Source organism: Sciurus carolinensis, chromosome 16 (assembly GCF_902686445.1).
Source record: "Sciurus carolinensis chromosome 16, mSciCar1.2, whole genome shotgun sequence".
NCBI lineage: Eukaryota > Metazoa > Chordata > Mammalia > Rodentia > Sciuridae > Sciurus > Sciurus carolinensis.
In genome coordinates this window covers 46194347-46210827 of record NC_062228.1, presented here as the reverse complement: position 1 = coordinate 46210827, position 16481 = coordinate 46194347, and the positions used below count along the sequence as shown (strand labels likewise).

At 35.7% G+C, this 16481-nt stretch overlaps 1 long non-coding RNA gene and 1 other non-coding gene across 13 annotated transcripts in view; one reads left to right on the top strand and one right to left on the bottom strand.

The window, feature by feature from the left end:
- The window catches only part of LOC124967211 (uncharacterized), a 59499-nt gene that overhangs the window by 18205 nt on the left and 24813 nt on the right, over positions 1-16481 (top strand). For 6 of the 12 annotated variants that reach the window (XR_007105482.1, XR_007105484.1, XR_007105481.1 and 3 more), the window contains exon 5: positions 9684-9809. This is a non-coding gene — a long non-coding RNA (uncharacterized LOC124967211). The other 6 variants (XR_007105480.1, XR_007105487.1, XR_007105485.1 and 3 more) reach the window with 4 other exon arrangements.
- On the bottom strand, positions 1569-1672 carry LOC124967677 (U6 spliceosomal RNA). Its single transcript, XR_007105596.1, has one exon. It is a non-coding gene; the product is annotated as a U6 spliceosomal RNA (small nuclear RNA).

The window sequence follows — 16481 nt, the reverse complement described above, 5'->3', positions numbered from 1 at the left end:
TGTATCTTTTCTTCTTCTTTTTGCCTTATTGCAATTCCTAGGACCATTGGGTACAGTGTTGAATAGATGTTGTGAAAGTGAACAATGTTCCCTTTGTTCTTTGTTTCCTGTTCCTTGCATTGGGTGGGAAGTGTTCACTTTTTCATCATATAGTATCATGTTACTTTTATCAGGTGACCAATTTCCCTTCTGTTCCTACTTTGTTGAATTTTTATCATGGATGAGTTGAATTTTGTCTCATGAATATAATGTTTTTATTTAGATCACAAAATTAGTCTGGGGTTGTGACTCAGTGGTAGAGCACTTATCTAGCATGTGTGAGGCGCTGGGTTCAGTTCTCAGTACCACATATAAATAAATGAATAAAATAAAGGTTCATCAACAACTAAAAAATTTTTTTAAAAATTTTTAAAAAGTCACAAAATGACACCTTGGGTGTTCGAGTTTTTTCTTTGTAAATAGAATTCATGTAAATAAAGTTTTCTTAGAAAACAGCCATAAATACCCACTTAATTAACATATTGTCTCTTGATGCTTTCATATTATCAATAGAGCTGAATACTCAAAACAGATGGTGTGGTCTACAAGCCTATAACATAATTTGTTTGACTTTTTAAGAAAAAAATTTCAGACCCTTGCTTTAGGAGATATTACAGCTTTTTTTCTGTAGCTTGTTAATATGATGAATTGTATTGATTGGTTTTTGAAAGTTGAATATGCCTTTCATTTTTGAAGTAAACTTTATTTCATCATTTATATATTTTTTTAATATATTGTTGAATTTGATTTGCTAATGTTTTGCTAAGAATTTTTATCAGTGTTCATGAGGGATTTTGATTGGTACTTTAAGTCTTAGTCTGGTTTTGATATGAGAGTAATAGTAACTTCATAAAATGAGTTCAGAGTTATCTATTCTCTGTTCTATTGAAAGTTTGTTAGAGGGGCTGGGGTTGTGGCTCAGCGGCACGGTGCTCACCAAGCACATGTGAGGCCCTGGGTTTGATCCTCAGTATCACCTAAAAATAAAATAAAGGTATTGTGTCTACCTACAACTAAAATATATATATACATATATTTTTAAGAAGTTTATTAGAATTGGTATTCTTTCCTTAATATTTGAGAGAATTTACCAGTGAGGTTTTCCTTGAGGGAAGATTTTAAATTTTACATTCTATTTACTTAATAGATATGTGATTATTTTTATTCTGTTTCTTTTTATATCAACTTAAAAATTTGAGGGGGGGTACCAGGGAATGAACTCAGGGGGTCTTGTGTATTTCAATGTATCCACTTAATCTGTTTTAGCTAGAGATTTATTAAATTTGTGTATCTTTGCAAAGAACCAACTTTTGATTTAATTGACATTTTTGGTGGTATTATGGATTGAACCCAGGACCTTATACATGCTAGGTAAGCAATCTACCACTGAGCTATTTTATTGTGAAACAGGGCCTTGATAAGTTGTTTGCACTGACTTGGAACTTGACCCACCTGCCTCAGCTCCCAATTAGCTGGGATTTCAGGCATACAGTACCATACCCAACAGCTTCAAATTGATTTTCTTTTCTTAAAATGTGAAACACTTCACAATGTGCATGTCATCCTTGCACAGGGGCTGTGCTCATCTTCTCTGGATTATTCCAGTTTTTTGTAGAAATATTTCGGTTTATCCTCCTTGCTAAGTAGTATTCCAGGGCATGAATATACTACTTGTATGTGTATCTTTTACACTTTTATTTAAAATATTTTTTAGTTGTAGATGGTATTTTATTTTATTTATTTTTATGTGGTTCTAAGGATCAAACCCAGTGCCTTATTCATGCTAGATAATTACTCTACCACTGAGCTACATCCCCACCCCCATTTTACTCTTGACAGGCATTTGAATTGTTTCCTTCCCTGGGCTCTCATGAGTACTGATGCTACGAGCCTTCTTGTACTTGTTGCTTTGTGTTTGTATGGCTGCAGTTCAGTTGGGTATATTCCTTGGAGAGCAGTTGGTGGGTCATAGAGTATGTGAATCTACATAAGAAGAAACTGTGAGTTTTTTGTAATGGCTGAGCCAGTTATGAGACTCATCAACAGTTTATCCAAGTTCCAGTTGCTCCACCTTCTTCTTAATACTTGGTATTGTCAGACTGTAAAATATGGTGGTGCTTTGTATGTAGTGGTAAGGCAATGTGGTTTTCCTGATGTCATGATGTTGAGTGTCTTTGTTTTGATGTCTATTGACCACTTGGACATCTTCCTTTGGAAAAGGCCATGCTAAGTTTTTAGCCTTTTTTTTTTTTTTTTAATCTCATCTCTCTTTTTATTGTGGGTTCTTAGGAGTTTTTTATGTGATCTGAATGTGAGTCCTTTGTTAGCTATGTGTATGCAGATACCTCTAGTCAATGGTTTGCATTTTCACTGACCCTTGTCTCATGAACAAAAATTGCTTTTTAAAAATCCCATTAATTATTTTTCCCTGCTGGGTACAATGTCACATGCCTGTAATCCCTGTGACTTGGGAGGCTGAGGCAGGAGGATCCAAGTTCAAAGCCAGCCTCAGTAACTAAGGAACTTAGGGAGACTCTGTTTCAAAATAAAAAATAAAAAGGACTAGGGATATGGCTCAGTGTAAAGCATCTCTGGGTTCAATCCCTGGTACAAAAAAAGAAAAGAAAGAAATCAATTCTGTTGTCAGGTTTTTGTGTCTTTTTTGTTTGTTTGTTTGTTTATTTTCTGTTTTGTGCTGTTCCTGATTATCAAACTCAGGGCCTTAGACGCATGCTAGGCAAGTACTCTACCACTGAACTGTATCCCAGCCCTGCCTTGTGTGGTATTAATCTAGCCACCTGAGCATTATTTTTATTGTGATTTGCAGGACATATCTTCTGCTATCCTTTCACTTTTACTTTCCTCTTCCACTATATTCAGAGGAAACTCACATCTTGAAAATAATCAGACCCTCATCAATGAATGTGATAAATTCCTTCATTTATTTATGTCTTCATTAACTTTTCACAATATTATTTGTAGTATTCAACATAGAGACCTTGTAAATATTTAGGCATGTTTAGAAGTATTTGAATTTTTTTGCTGCTATTATATCTGCTGTTATTTTAAATCTAACTTGTAATTTCCTAGTCATTACATGTACACTGAAATGTGACTGCCATTTTTACTCTGATTTTTTTACATTCATATATATTTCTAACTTTCTGTCTAATGATTTTTTTCAGCATTAATGACATCTTTGGACTGGTAGTATAGCAAAGTGTTACAGCGTGTACTTTGCATGCATGGTGCCCTGGGTTCAATCCTCAGCACCCAAACACATGTGCACAAAATGACATCCTTTCTTTCCCAGTTACTGCAAATGACACATCGGTGAACTTGTATATCTTCCATTCTGTAACCTTTATCCCTTTATTAGTTATCTATTTCTATAAAACATAGGACCCTAAAACAGCAACTGATATATATTATCTATTGCCATTTTTGTGCATCGTGAATTCAGGAGCAGCTTAGCCAGAAAGTTCTTCTTTAGGTTCTCAAGAGGTTGTTGGGGCTGGGGTTGTAGCTCAGTGGTAGAGTGCTTGCCTGGCATGTGTGAGGCACTGGGTTCAATTCGTATTACCACATATAAATTAATAAAATAAAAATCCATTGACAACTAAAAAATATTTTAAAAAATGAAGTTGTTGTCGAGCTCTTGCCCAGGTATATAGTCACTTGAAGGAGTAACTGGGTAAGATAGTCTACCTTCTAAGATGTCGTTGTCACATAGCTTTTGACAATATAGCTTAGTTCCTTACCATGTAGCCCTCTCTCTGCGGCCAGCTTGAGTATACTCATGACTGTCATCTTTCTCTGAAGAAAGGGAGAGTAAGAGTACATAAGGTATAAGTGACGATGTCTTCTGTAACACCCTCATACTCCATTATTTCCACAGACTCTTACTCTGGTGCACTAGTCAGCCCAGTACAGGAGGTACAGTGTTGTGAAGATCAAGTAGTGGGTACCTTTGGGAGCAATTCTGGGTGCTGGCTACCATCATCTCCATTTCACTGTTAATTTAGGTTTTTATTTATATGTATTCATTATCAATGCTGTTCTTTGGCTGAAATTTATTCTGTTGTGTCTTTTGTGACTGGAGTATGCCCTCTGGTAGTTTCCTCAGAAAAGGCTTATGTGAATATTCCTTAAGTTCTTGGATCATCGCACTGTTTGTATCCTTTCTGATTGAATGATAGTTTGGTTGGATATAAAGTCTTTGCCTCCCTCATTTAATTTTCTACAAGTTTTATACTGCATTCAAAATTCAGCATTGCATAAATCTAATTACAACTGAATTTCCTTTTTTGTAGATGTGACTGGATCCATAGATAGATTCTCCAAGGGTTTCATCTTGTAATTCTTTTTGGTAATATTTTGTTACTGATAATATGAGGTCATTTTCCCCTTCAGCAAAATGTTGTGTATTTTCTTTATATTTATTTCTGTTTCATTTCTGGAAATTATTCTTACGGATTACAAATGACTTTAGATATTGGTAGTATGTTAAAAACAATTTTAGATATTGACCTCTTAATTTCTTTTCTTTTTTTAAAAATCTGTGTGTGTGTGTGTGTGTGTGTGTGTGTGTGTGTGTGTATGTATGTTACTAGGGATGGAAACCAAGAACCCTCTACCAGTGAGCTACATCCCCAGACCTTTTTTTTTTTTTTGAGTCAGTTTCTCACTGAGTTCCCTAGGCTGGTCTCAAAATTATGATCTTCCTGCCTCAACCTCCAGAGTTGCTGGGATTACAGATGTGTGTGTGGTAACTTAATTTGTATTTCATTTTTAGTGTGTCTGCATATTTGTACATTGGATATGCTCTGACTTTCCTTTTTTCCCTAATAATTTATCACTTTCCCTGGTAGATTTTGTTCCATTCACTAGTACTGATTGTTTTTTACACACTATACTGTCTATGATATTTGTCATCCTTTTACTCCTTGTAGTTTATTCATTGCAGAAAGGAAGGAAGAATATTTTGCCTATTTTCTCTTATCCTTGAATTCTACTAACTCCCACCTATAGTCTAACCACTCTCTCACCTTTCCTGGGATTATGTATTTGATTATGTAGTCTGGCTGTAGATCTGTGAGATCATTATTTATTGTTTATTCATGTTGGACTGTGGGTGAAAACTTTAATCTGTTCTTTTGTGTGATTTTTTTTTGTACACAGAATGTTACCACACTTTTCAAATCTTTAAATATCTGGAGACACAGTGCTTCTAATTTTATTTTATTGGTTTTTCAAAAATGTTTTTAGAATTTTTTTTATTTGTTGATGGACCTTTTCATTCATTTATATATATGTGGTGCTGAGAATCAAACTCAGTGCCTTACACCTGTGAGACAAGTGCTCTACCATGCCACCATCCCAGCCCTGTTTTGTTTTGTTTTTTTTTCTTAAATGTAAAAAATTTTCCTGGAGCCAGGTACAGTGATGGGATGCCTGTAATCCAAGTGACTCGGGAGGCTGAGGCAGGAGGATCAAGAGTTCAAAACCAGCCTTAGCAACAGAAAGGTGCTAAGCAACTCAGTGAGACCCTGTCTCTAAATCAAATACAGAATAGGGCTGGGGATGTTCTCAGTTGTCAGGTGCCCCTGAATTCAATCCCTGGTACCAAAAAATTTTTTTCCTGGAATAACTGTCACTAATACATTCTTCTGAAAGAGTGAATTGGGCAACAATAGATTTTTTTTAGGTTTTTCTCCCAAATTTAGAAGACAATTTCTTTGTAATTTGGCCCCTTAAAATTGCCATCTCTTATTTGCCATTCAGAACCTAAATTGATTCAAGAGGACTCCTGCTACTGACCCTGAGTTCATCTAGTGTCTTCTCTGTTATTGAAGAATATAGCCAAGCTTCCTGGCTCATTTTAGGGGGCAGTACCACCTAGATACCAAAATAAGTCAAAGCATGCCTCGTAAGAATAAGGGTGCAAAAATCTTTAACGAGGTACCAGTAAGCCAAATTAAGTAACAAAATGAATTATACAACATGACACTGTCCAATATATCCCAGGAATGCAAGGTTGGCTTAACATCCAAAAAATCAATTAATGTAATGCACCATGTTAATATAATTAAAAACAGAAATCACACATTCTTCTCAATAGAAAAAAAGACATTTAACAAAAGCCTTTCATGATAGAGCATTCTATAAACTAGGAATAAAAGGGAATTTCCTGAACATGATACAGAGCATCTAGGTATACATCTAACATCATAATGTTGAAAACCTAGCTGTTTTCCTCCTAAGATCAGGGGCAAGGCAAGGATATCCACTTTTGCTATTTCTATTTAACACTATGGAGATTTCAGCCAGAGCATTTGGACAAGAAAAAGTAATAAAGATATCCAGGTTGGAATACATATAAAATCATCTCCATTTGCAGGTGACATTATATAGAAAATCCTAAATAAATCAAGACACATCACAAGAAAAAATAGAACTGAGTTCCATTGAGGTTATAGGATCAATCTGTAAAAATAAGTTGTATCTTTGTATGTTTGCAGGTGAACAAACCTTAATCGAAATTGACCTAATCCTGTAATGAAGAAGAAAGTACTTTAGAATAAATTTAACAAAAGACTTTAATTTACATTCTGAAAATTGCAGAATAGATACACAGTGATTTGCCCATGAAAACCTATAGCCACATTTTTTTATAATAGTCAAAGGTTGGAAACAGCCCAAATGTCCATTACTGGAACAAAGGGCAAACAATATGGTCCATGTATATACAGAAATATTACTTCTAGAGAGTTTTAAATACTTACATCTTGGAGGAACCTTGAAAACATTATGATAAATGGGAGAAGTCAGCTCATGGTCCATGTATTAATGATTCTATTTGTGTTAAAGTCTACAGTAGGGTTATCTATAAAGACAAAAGCTAGATCATTCATTATTTAAGTCTAGGTGGGTAAGAGGAGGAGTAATAGCTAAAAGATATAGGTTTTCTTTTTCTATTGATGATATTCTTGAAAGAGACTTGGGATGGTTGCACATATATAAAAATACACTAAGAACCATTGAATTGTTAACTTAAATGGGCTAATTATCTAGTATGGAATTGTATCTCAATAAAGCTGTTAAAAATATAGCTAGCTGTTTTGCCAGTTTGAATTACCCTTATATCTCTGTGCCTCCTTTTTGCACCCCTTTTTCACATCATTCCTTCTCACAGAAAGTTGCATTCAGGGTCTGGCCTACTCCTCATGGCAATGAATATTTCTTGATTTTCTTTGTAGTATCACTGTAGCATCCAAAATGAACTGTTTATTTTCCTATTTCTTTCCACATGGTTTCCAGGAGGACTGGCAAGAAGCAGAACTAGTTACTCCTTAAAAGTATATAATAGTATCTCAAGGCCAATGTGCTCTTCAAACACAGTTGTATTTCAGTCCATAGTTTGTTGTCCAGCTCCTCACTCTTCTTCAGTATCAGCAAAACACAGACGTAACAGCGAATGGAGTCTACCTCCATAAGGGCAACATTTAGGTCTTCTTTCACCATTTTATAAATTAAAAATCCTGAAATCTAAGCTTTGAGTTCAACAACCCTACACTATTTCCTAATAGTGAACTTGAGCAAGTTACCAGTTTCCTGATCTCTTAAATGAGGATGATAACAGGCTTTAACTGATTGCTTGAGAATAAAGATTGACATAGACATGAATTGACCTTTGATTCTAAGGGAAGAGACATGGAGGTTTGTAAAGCTAATCTGTTTAATTTTATATAGGTTCAGTTTTTTATTTATTTTAAAGTAAACACACACACACACACACACACACACACACACATAATACATACACATAAATTGCCCAAACATAATATTATTCAGTGTTTTGTTGTTTTCATGCTAGAGTGGGAATGAATATCAAAACCATGTTCTCACTTTCTCCAAGATATATCCTGAGTTAAAAGGTTGCAAGGATGTGGACAGAAAGCAGAAAAAAGAAGCGAGTGTTGGGACTTGGAGATTAATGAGAATTGATAGTCCTGTTGAGACAAGACTGTACACATGTCTGTTTTTGCCCCAGTAAAGACTGCTTAGGCTGTGTGTATCAGTCATGTCACTGAATGTCATTCAGTCTGGTGAGGCTTATTGTGACCTCAGTCTTACCTTTACCTTTATGGTCCCTCTTGAATGCTTTGGATGAAACTCAGTAGGTGTAATAAACTTTTTGGATATGGAGGAAATGAAAGTTACTGTTATGGAAATATATAGGACAGCTGTGGGCAGGTACTGTGGACTTCCAGTTGGAAAATTCCATTGCCCTTGAGATGATCCTGGGTTTGTATAGTTGTAGAGAACACTTAGGGCAAATTAAAATGATCTTATCTCATACCTAGATTCATGTCATGAATTTGGCATAAGTAATTAGACTGAAGCTCCATATTGCTTTAGTAGAATCTCTCTCTTTGGGATAGGGCCAGGATTTTCCCAGACTGCTTCTGACCTTCCTCCAGGGAAGAAAATGACCTTTCTCATTTCTCCATTTGAAAGCTTTGAGGAAAGCCTGACCTTTCATTATCTTTTCCTCTAGCTCTATTTTCTCATGGCAGCTTCACCTGGAGAACTGGTCAACCTTTGGAATTTAAAGTCTTGACCCATTTGAGTCAAATTGTTTCCAGAATGTAATAATTCATTTTACAGCATGTGAACATTTTTATCACTTGTCCTTAAACTAATTACCTGATTTACTGCAAGGTGGTAAATGATGATTGTCAAAACAGTCCCATGCCTTCACTAGATGTCCCTCTTTTTTTCCAACCAGTCCCAAATTGTCTTAACAGGGCTTTCAATAACTCCTGAGGCCTAGTCTTCTGACAGAGAGGAGAAACTAACCTCAGTAGAGGGAATAGAAGACACTTTTATTGTAAAATTGCAGCTTTACAAGGAGGAACCAAGTGGTTACAGGGGACTCACAATATGAGAAATACTATTTACTCCATAGAATGGGGTATTTCAATTTGTTAAAATGAAATTTAGCATTGGTTGGTATTTATTTCAGTATGTGACACTTTGTGATGCTTTTAGTTAGCAGTATGACCAGACCCAGAATTCATAGAGATTTGGGATCTTGCCAGGAAATCAGAGAGCTTAGTATTATTAACAAATCATATGCCAAATGCAGGGAGCCCAAGACCCTATACATTGTCCACAGAAAATAGTGTTCAGTTAGGGAGCATGCTTGTAAAGCATTCTTCCAATTATGACAGATTGAAAATTCAACTGAAAGTAGCTTACACAAAACACAAGGAAAATGAACAGCCCACAAAAGCCCCAACTTTCTCCATGTTTCAAAGTCACTGCAGCCTTGCCGCAACCTCTCAGTGACCTCACAAAGGACTGCTGTGATGTGTAACGCTCTGGGCTGCCATCATATAGTGCCTTGTGTTACAGGAAGGTCACAGGATGTGGTGACTGAGCCCGAGGAGTGTGGAGAGCCTGAAAGCACTCGGCTTCAGTCACACTAACATATCATTTCCTCCCATCCCTCAGGCTCCAGCTCCGATTTTTTGTTCCTTTTTTCTCCAGTTCCCTGGAGTGCCCTTTTCTACCTTTTCCCTTTCCACCTAAAATGTTTGATCTGTTTTCACCATTAATATTTGTGTTTGTACTTTTAGCAGTTGAAGATGTTCAGGAATGTAGCTGTGGATTTCTCTTAGAGGAAGGGAAATGCATGGGTCTGAAACATAGAGATTTGTACAGACATGTGATGTTGAAGAACTAGAGCCACCTCATCTCACTGGGTAAGATTCAGAATTTGAACTTAGAAATTCCTGCTATTTGGATTGTTTTTAAAAAACTAGTGGGCATTTGTGACCCTTTTTTCTGGAAAAATGGATTGAGTTTTGTAGAAGGAGCAGTGGCTATCATCAATGCAGATCTCCATTCTTGCGCAGTTCAGAAATGCTCTGTGTCTTTTTCTAAAAATTTGTATGATTTTTCTCTCTTCTTTAACCAAAGTACCAGTTGCAAATTTGTTACTCTTACCCATGTGATCATTTTTTTGTTTTATATCTGCTGGGTTAGACTTTGCTTTATCAGCCAGATATATTCTATTTATTGGGGAAAGAGCAACAACTCTGGATTGTTTGAGGAATGAGTTGAGAGGACCTTGCCCGTGAGTGTGGGTAAGCAGTCATTGGGTAGCCATCATACAGGATAACTGCTGCTTAATGAGGCACCAGCACCCCTGAAATATCCAGCTTGAGTATCACTTCACTGAAAAAAATCTCTGTTAAAGGCCTGAAATCTACACAGAAAGGCTTTTCTAAGAGAACTTTCTCTTTACTCCAGATGCCTCTTATTACAAAAAGGTTAGGTGCTGTTCTTTTTCTCCTGCGTCATTATATTGTAGATTATTGGGATCAAGTTTCTTCCTGCTTTTTTAAAAATTTATTTATTTATACATTTCTTCATCCTCTACTTTGTAGCCTTAATTCCCATTTTACCTACTACCTCTTGAATTTTTCTTATTTTATGTTCTTTACCCTTGATTGTACATATCCTTCATCCATTCTCTGAAATAATATATACTGATTTTCTAATTTCATTTTAGGGTTAGAAGAGTGAACAAATACTATATAATATATTAACCCATTTGGGTCGTAGTCCCAGATGTTACACACATGTACAAACCTAAATATAGTATATGACATTTAGCATAGTTATATAGCATTTAATAAAATTATAAAATAATAATAGCTTTATTATAATAGTTAAGTGACAGTAATGTGAATATAATAATATGTGTAATATCTGGATTATGATTTCTAACCCATTTTAATGTCAATTTCATTGAAATATTCACAGAATTGAAAACTTGGGAATTAATGGGTTAAGAAATTTTTTATTCTTTTCTGTAACTGGAACATGCCTATACATTTCTGCATGAAGGGCTCTATTAAGGAAGATCCAATAAAGCAAGTGCTTGAAAATCAGGATAATAGGCTAAAAGGATTTCTGATTTCAGTAACAAGGAAGTGGCGGAATACAGGTTAAGTCTAAAGGATAGGGTTGGGGCTGTAGCTCAGTGGCCAGGCATTCACCTAGGATATGTGAGGCACTGGGTTTGATCTTTAGCAGCACATAAAAATAAACAAATAAATAAAGGCCTGCTGTCCATCTACAACTACAAAAAAATTTAAAAATTAAAAAGACTAAAGGACAGACAAGATAATTCAGGTTCAGAAAAAATAAGCCCTGGTTAGTCTAGTTTCCCATATTTTTAATGCCTAATGTGTGCTGAAGGTTGATTATATCATATTGAATTAAACGCAGCCTTAATTCTTTAACTTGTTTTTCTGTTATTGATGTGGTCACTGGGCAATCTTTTTTAAAAATTTTTTGAAGGGATTGGGGAGGTACCTTGGACTGAACCTGGGGCAATTTCCACTGAACTACATCCCCAGACCTTTAATTTTTTTTCAAGATGGAACCCCACTAAGTTGCTGAGGGCCTCGCTAAGTTGCTGAGGCTAGTCTCAAACTTGTGTACCTCTGACTCAGCCTTCTGAGTCACTGGGAGTACAGACATGTGCCACCATACCCAGCTGGATGATCATTTTTTATTGAACTCCTCAGATGAATATGAAGAAAACAGAACTTTATGTCTCTCATCAAATGCCTCGTTTTGTTTTTTCTTTTACATTTTATTTATTTTTTATCTTTTTTCATACGGTTCAAACTTTGGAAATTTTTCAGGCATTCACTTCTTTTGTTTTACTTTCAGTTTTATTGTCTACACCTACATTGGGATATTAATGCCTTTTGGAGAGTAAAATTCTATTACCTTCTTATCTTGCAGACATACATTCTAGCAATTAGCTGAAGAAGTTATAAAAAAATTACAGTAATATCACTTTTGAAAGTGAATTATTCTAAGGGGAAATAATGGAAATGTGTTGAAGCACAGTCTTGGATGTTTATGTTCTAGAGGTGATAGGGAAAGCAAAAGTCAGTTTCAAACACAACAGAAAAATCAGGAGGAAAAAATGCCTATGAAACGGGACATGACTCGTACTCAACACCAGAGACTCAATACATGAGAGAGACTGAATGAGTTTAAAGACTGTGAAAAAGTCTTCTTTTCTGCTCCAGACCACACTCAACATTAGTTATTTCACATTGGTGAGAAATTCTGTGAAGATAAGCATCCTGGGAAGACATTTCTTACTGATTCAGAATTTCAGACAGTTCACACTGGTAAGAAAACAAATGAATGTGAAGAATGTGGCCAGGCTTTTAGTTTGCAATCAACTCTTACTGTTCAGAAGAGAATTCATACTGGGGAAAAACCTTTTAAGTGTAAAGAATGTGGGAAGGCCTTTAGTTGTGCTCAGACCTTACTCGACATTGGAGAATTCATACTGGTGAAAAGCCTTATGAGTGTAATGAATGCAGAAAGGCGTTTAGTTAGTGATCATATCTTGTTAACCATCAGAGAATTCACATTAGTGAAAAACCTTATGAATGCAAAGAATGTGCGAAAACTTTTACTCATGGCTCACACCTGTCTCAACATCAGAACATTCATGAAGATAAGAAATCCCATGAATATAAAAACTTTAAAAAAACATTTAGTTCTGGAACAGAACATAGTCAACATCAGTTAATTCACACTGGTGAAAAATTCTGTGATGATAAGGAATGTCAGAGGATCTTTGTTCCTGACTTGGAACTTACTCAATCTCAGATACATCACTTTCATGGGAAAACTTATACATGTAAAGAGTGTGGCAAGTATTTTAGTTCATGTGCAAGTCTTAGTAGTCATAATAGAATTCATACTGTGGAGAGAGATTTAAAGTGTAAGGATCGTGGGAAGACCTTTGGTTGTGGCTCAGGCCTTATTCACCATCAGAGGATTCATACTGGTGAAAAGCCCTATCAATGTAAAGAATGCAGAAAGTCCTTTAGTCAGCACTCACATCTTATTAACAATGAGAGAGTTCACACTGGTGAAAAACCTTATGAATGTAAGGAGTATTGGAACGCTTTTACTTGAACTTCACACTTGATCCAACATACTGCATAGAAATCACATGAACATAAAGAATGTGGAAAGGTCTTTAGTTCTGCTTCAGACCATACTCAACATCAGTTAATCACACTGGTGAAAAATCATATGAAGAAAAAGAATGTGGGAAAACCTTTTTTCCCGATTTGGAACTTACTCAATGTCAGACTGTTCATACTGGTTAGAAAAGATATGAATGTAAAGAATGTGGCAAGACTTTTAGTTTGAGATCAAGTCTTACTTGTCACAGGAGAATTCATACTGGGGAGAATCCTTTGAAATGTAAGGAATGTGGGGAGGCCTTTATAGATTTCATTCACAGCTCAGTGTCCACAAGCGAGTTCATATTGGTGGGAAATCTTATTGATGTAAGGAATGTGGGAAGGCTCAGACCTTACTTGACATCATAGAATTCATACTGGAGAAAAGCCCTATGGATATAGTGAATGCGGAAAGACATTTAGTCAAAGATCACATCTCATTAAACATCAGTGAATTCACATTGGTGCAAAACCATATGAATGTATGGAGTGTGGGAAAACATTTACTCTTTGGTCAAACGTAACCCAACATCAGAAAATTCATACTGTTGCTTTCTGGCAGCTCTATCCTAGGGACACTACCTCAGCTGATGAAAGAACTATGTGGCTCAACCTTTGTCTGTTTATGTTCTCCACTGCCTGGAGGAACTGTGGAGAGGAGGCTGAGGTGACATCTGTCACCTTTTAGATTGTGGTTCTGAGCTTTACCCTAGAGGAGTGGGCTTTGCTCGATCCTTTCCAAAAGAAGCTCTACAGAGATGTAATGTGAGAAACCTTCAGGAACCTGGCCTCTCTAGATATCAAATGGTGCACAGACTCTGAACATAAATAGGTAATCAAAATGTGGAAAAATCTTCAGCAGGACTGTAGATTCTATAATAAACAAGAAAACTTTGTGAGTAAAAGCAGGTCAAAGCAATTTGTGTGGAGAAGTCCTCATTGGTCATTCGTGTGTTAATGTTCCCTTCAGAGCTCATATTGGATAAAAATGATATGAATGTCAGGGATATGGAGAGAAGCCATACAAAGACAAGCAATATGGGAATCTCTCAGTTATCTCCTGTGCTTTTAGGAATGAAAGAATACTGTAGAGTAACACCAAGAATGTATACAAGGTGATAAAATGCTTACATAGTCCAGTTTTGTTCAAATATATGAAATGACTTACTACAGAAAAGCCCCACGTATGTGATCAATGAGAGAAAGGTTTCTGAGATCAGAGTTCCTTCACAAAACACAGACTTTCAGTGTAGAGTACACCTATCTAAGTAAACAAGTCACTAAGCCTTCAGTCACTGCAGTGCCTTTCACAAGCATGAAAGAATTCACACTAGACAATAACCCTAAGTATAGAATGTGTAAATGCTTCATTACCACACAGATTTTCTAGCAAATGCGAGATCGCATGGTGGAAAAAACCCATATCAGTGAAAGATGTGTGGAACATCTCTATTCATATTGGTTCTGTTTACATATGTGAAAGAACAAAATACAGTCAGAGATCATGACTAGAAAAAGGTGTAAAACTCCTCATTTGACCCATATATAAGAATGCACACTGGATCAAAGCCCTGTACATGTGAAAAATATAAGAAAGTTTTTGGGTTTAAGAAGCAGATTTATGAGTTCTGTAAAAACTCCTCATGGAGGGGAAATATTTAAAAAAAATACTATGTAAAACTTGCTTCAATTGAAATAGTGTAGAATACTGAAGAAAATGCAAAACCTAAAAAGAATATATAAAAGTTAAATATATGTTGTTTATCAATGACTCAATAAAAATTTTTACTCTTGAAAATATATACCAAAGTCAGCTGTGGTGGTGTATGCCTGTAATCTCAGTGACTGGGGAGGCTAAGACAGGAGGATCCTAAGTTGGAGGCCAGCCTCAGCAGTTTAGCAAGACCCTTTCTTAAAGCATAAAAAACTTCAGATGTGGCTTGGTGGTTAAGCAGCACTCCACCCCATGATTCAGTCCCAGCTACCAAAAAAAAAAAAAAAAAAAAAAAAAAAAAAAAATTGAAAAATGAAAACAAATTAAAAAAAAAGAGGGAAAGAGACTAAATATTGAGATGATGATAATGTAAGTTTTGTTTAAGCAATACTTTATGATTTTAATGAGTCACCTTTTTAAGTTAAATCAGGTTTTTACATTACGTATTAAATTGTTTTCTCCTTTCATTTTGAACTATGTTGAATCCATGGGTAAAACAAAGTGTGTTCCTCATATGCCAGCATGAGAAATGAGCCATTAAAAATGAGTTTATGTTAGCAGGGCCCAGTGGTACACACCTGTAATTCCAGTGGCTCAGGAGGCTGAGGCAGGAGGATTTCAATTTCAAAACCCATCTCAGCAACTTAGTGAGGCACTTAGCAACTCTGCAAGACCCTGTCTATAAAATATGAAAAAAGGGTACTGGAGATGTGGTTCAGTGGTTAAGCACCCCTGTGTTCTACCCCTAGTACCAAAAAAAAAAAAAAAAAAAAAAAAAGAAAGTTTATGTAGTTTTTGGAATTTTTCTACTGGCTTTTTGTGCCAGGTTATTACATTTTATAAGACTATACTCCATCTGTCAGTTTTCTGAACTAAGGACACTTTATGTGAATTTTCTTATTTTTTATACTTTTCTATGTAATTCTCTTCAAACCAGATTTTTGTACATCTTAGAGTATCTTGTTTCCAAACAACTTGTAGATTACCAAATGTTATCATTTTAATTACTGAGAAGACATCTGCAGGTATCCCAACATAATCATAAATTAGATCAAGTATATTAGTTTCCTATGTTTTTCCTTTGAAATTCCCAGTAATTATCATGTGCATAACTTTACATGTTTTTTCTCTCATATAATTTTTCCTTTTCATGCTTCCTTCTCATAACTTTGATTTTGACTGCAATTTATTCTTCCCTATTTATGCCAAAATATGCTGGTGTGAGTGGTCTCTTACAAGAAGAAATCATCAGTATGGTAACTTTTGTCACGTAGGATATAATGACTTGTAAAACATCTGTGCACAGAATATTTTTAAAAACAAGCAAATTCATATTGAGAAATCACATTAACATAAGGAATGTGGAAAAGCCTTGATGCATGGCACAAGTTTTACCCAACACCCATATGTTTGTGTTGGAAGGAAACCCTACCAATGTGAGAAATGTGGGAAAGCCTACATCCATAGCTCACACCTTGTTCAACATCAGCAAATTCATACTGGTAGGAAACCTTATGAATGTAAGTGACATGGGAAGACTTTTATTTGGGTTTTGTATCTTGCTGAACATGAGAACATTTATGAGAGGAAACTTGAAAGTGTAAGGAAAGTGGAAAGACCTTGCTTTATGGCTCAGATTTTAATCA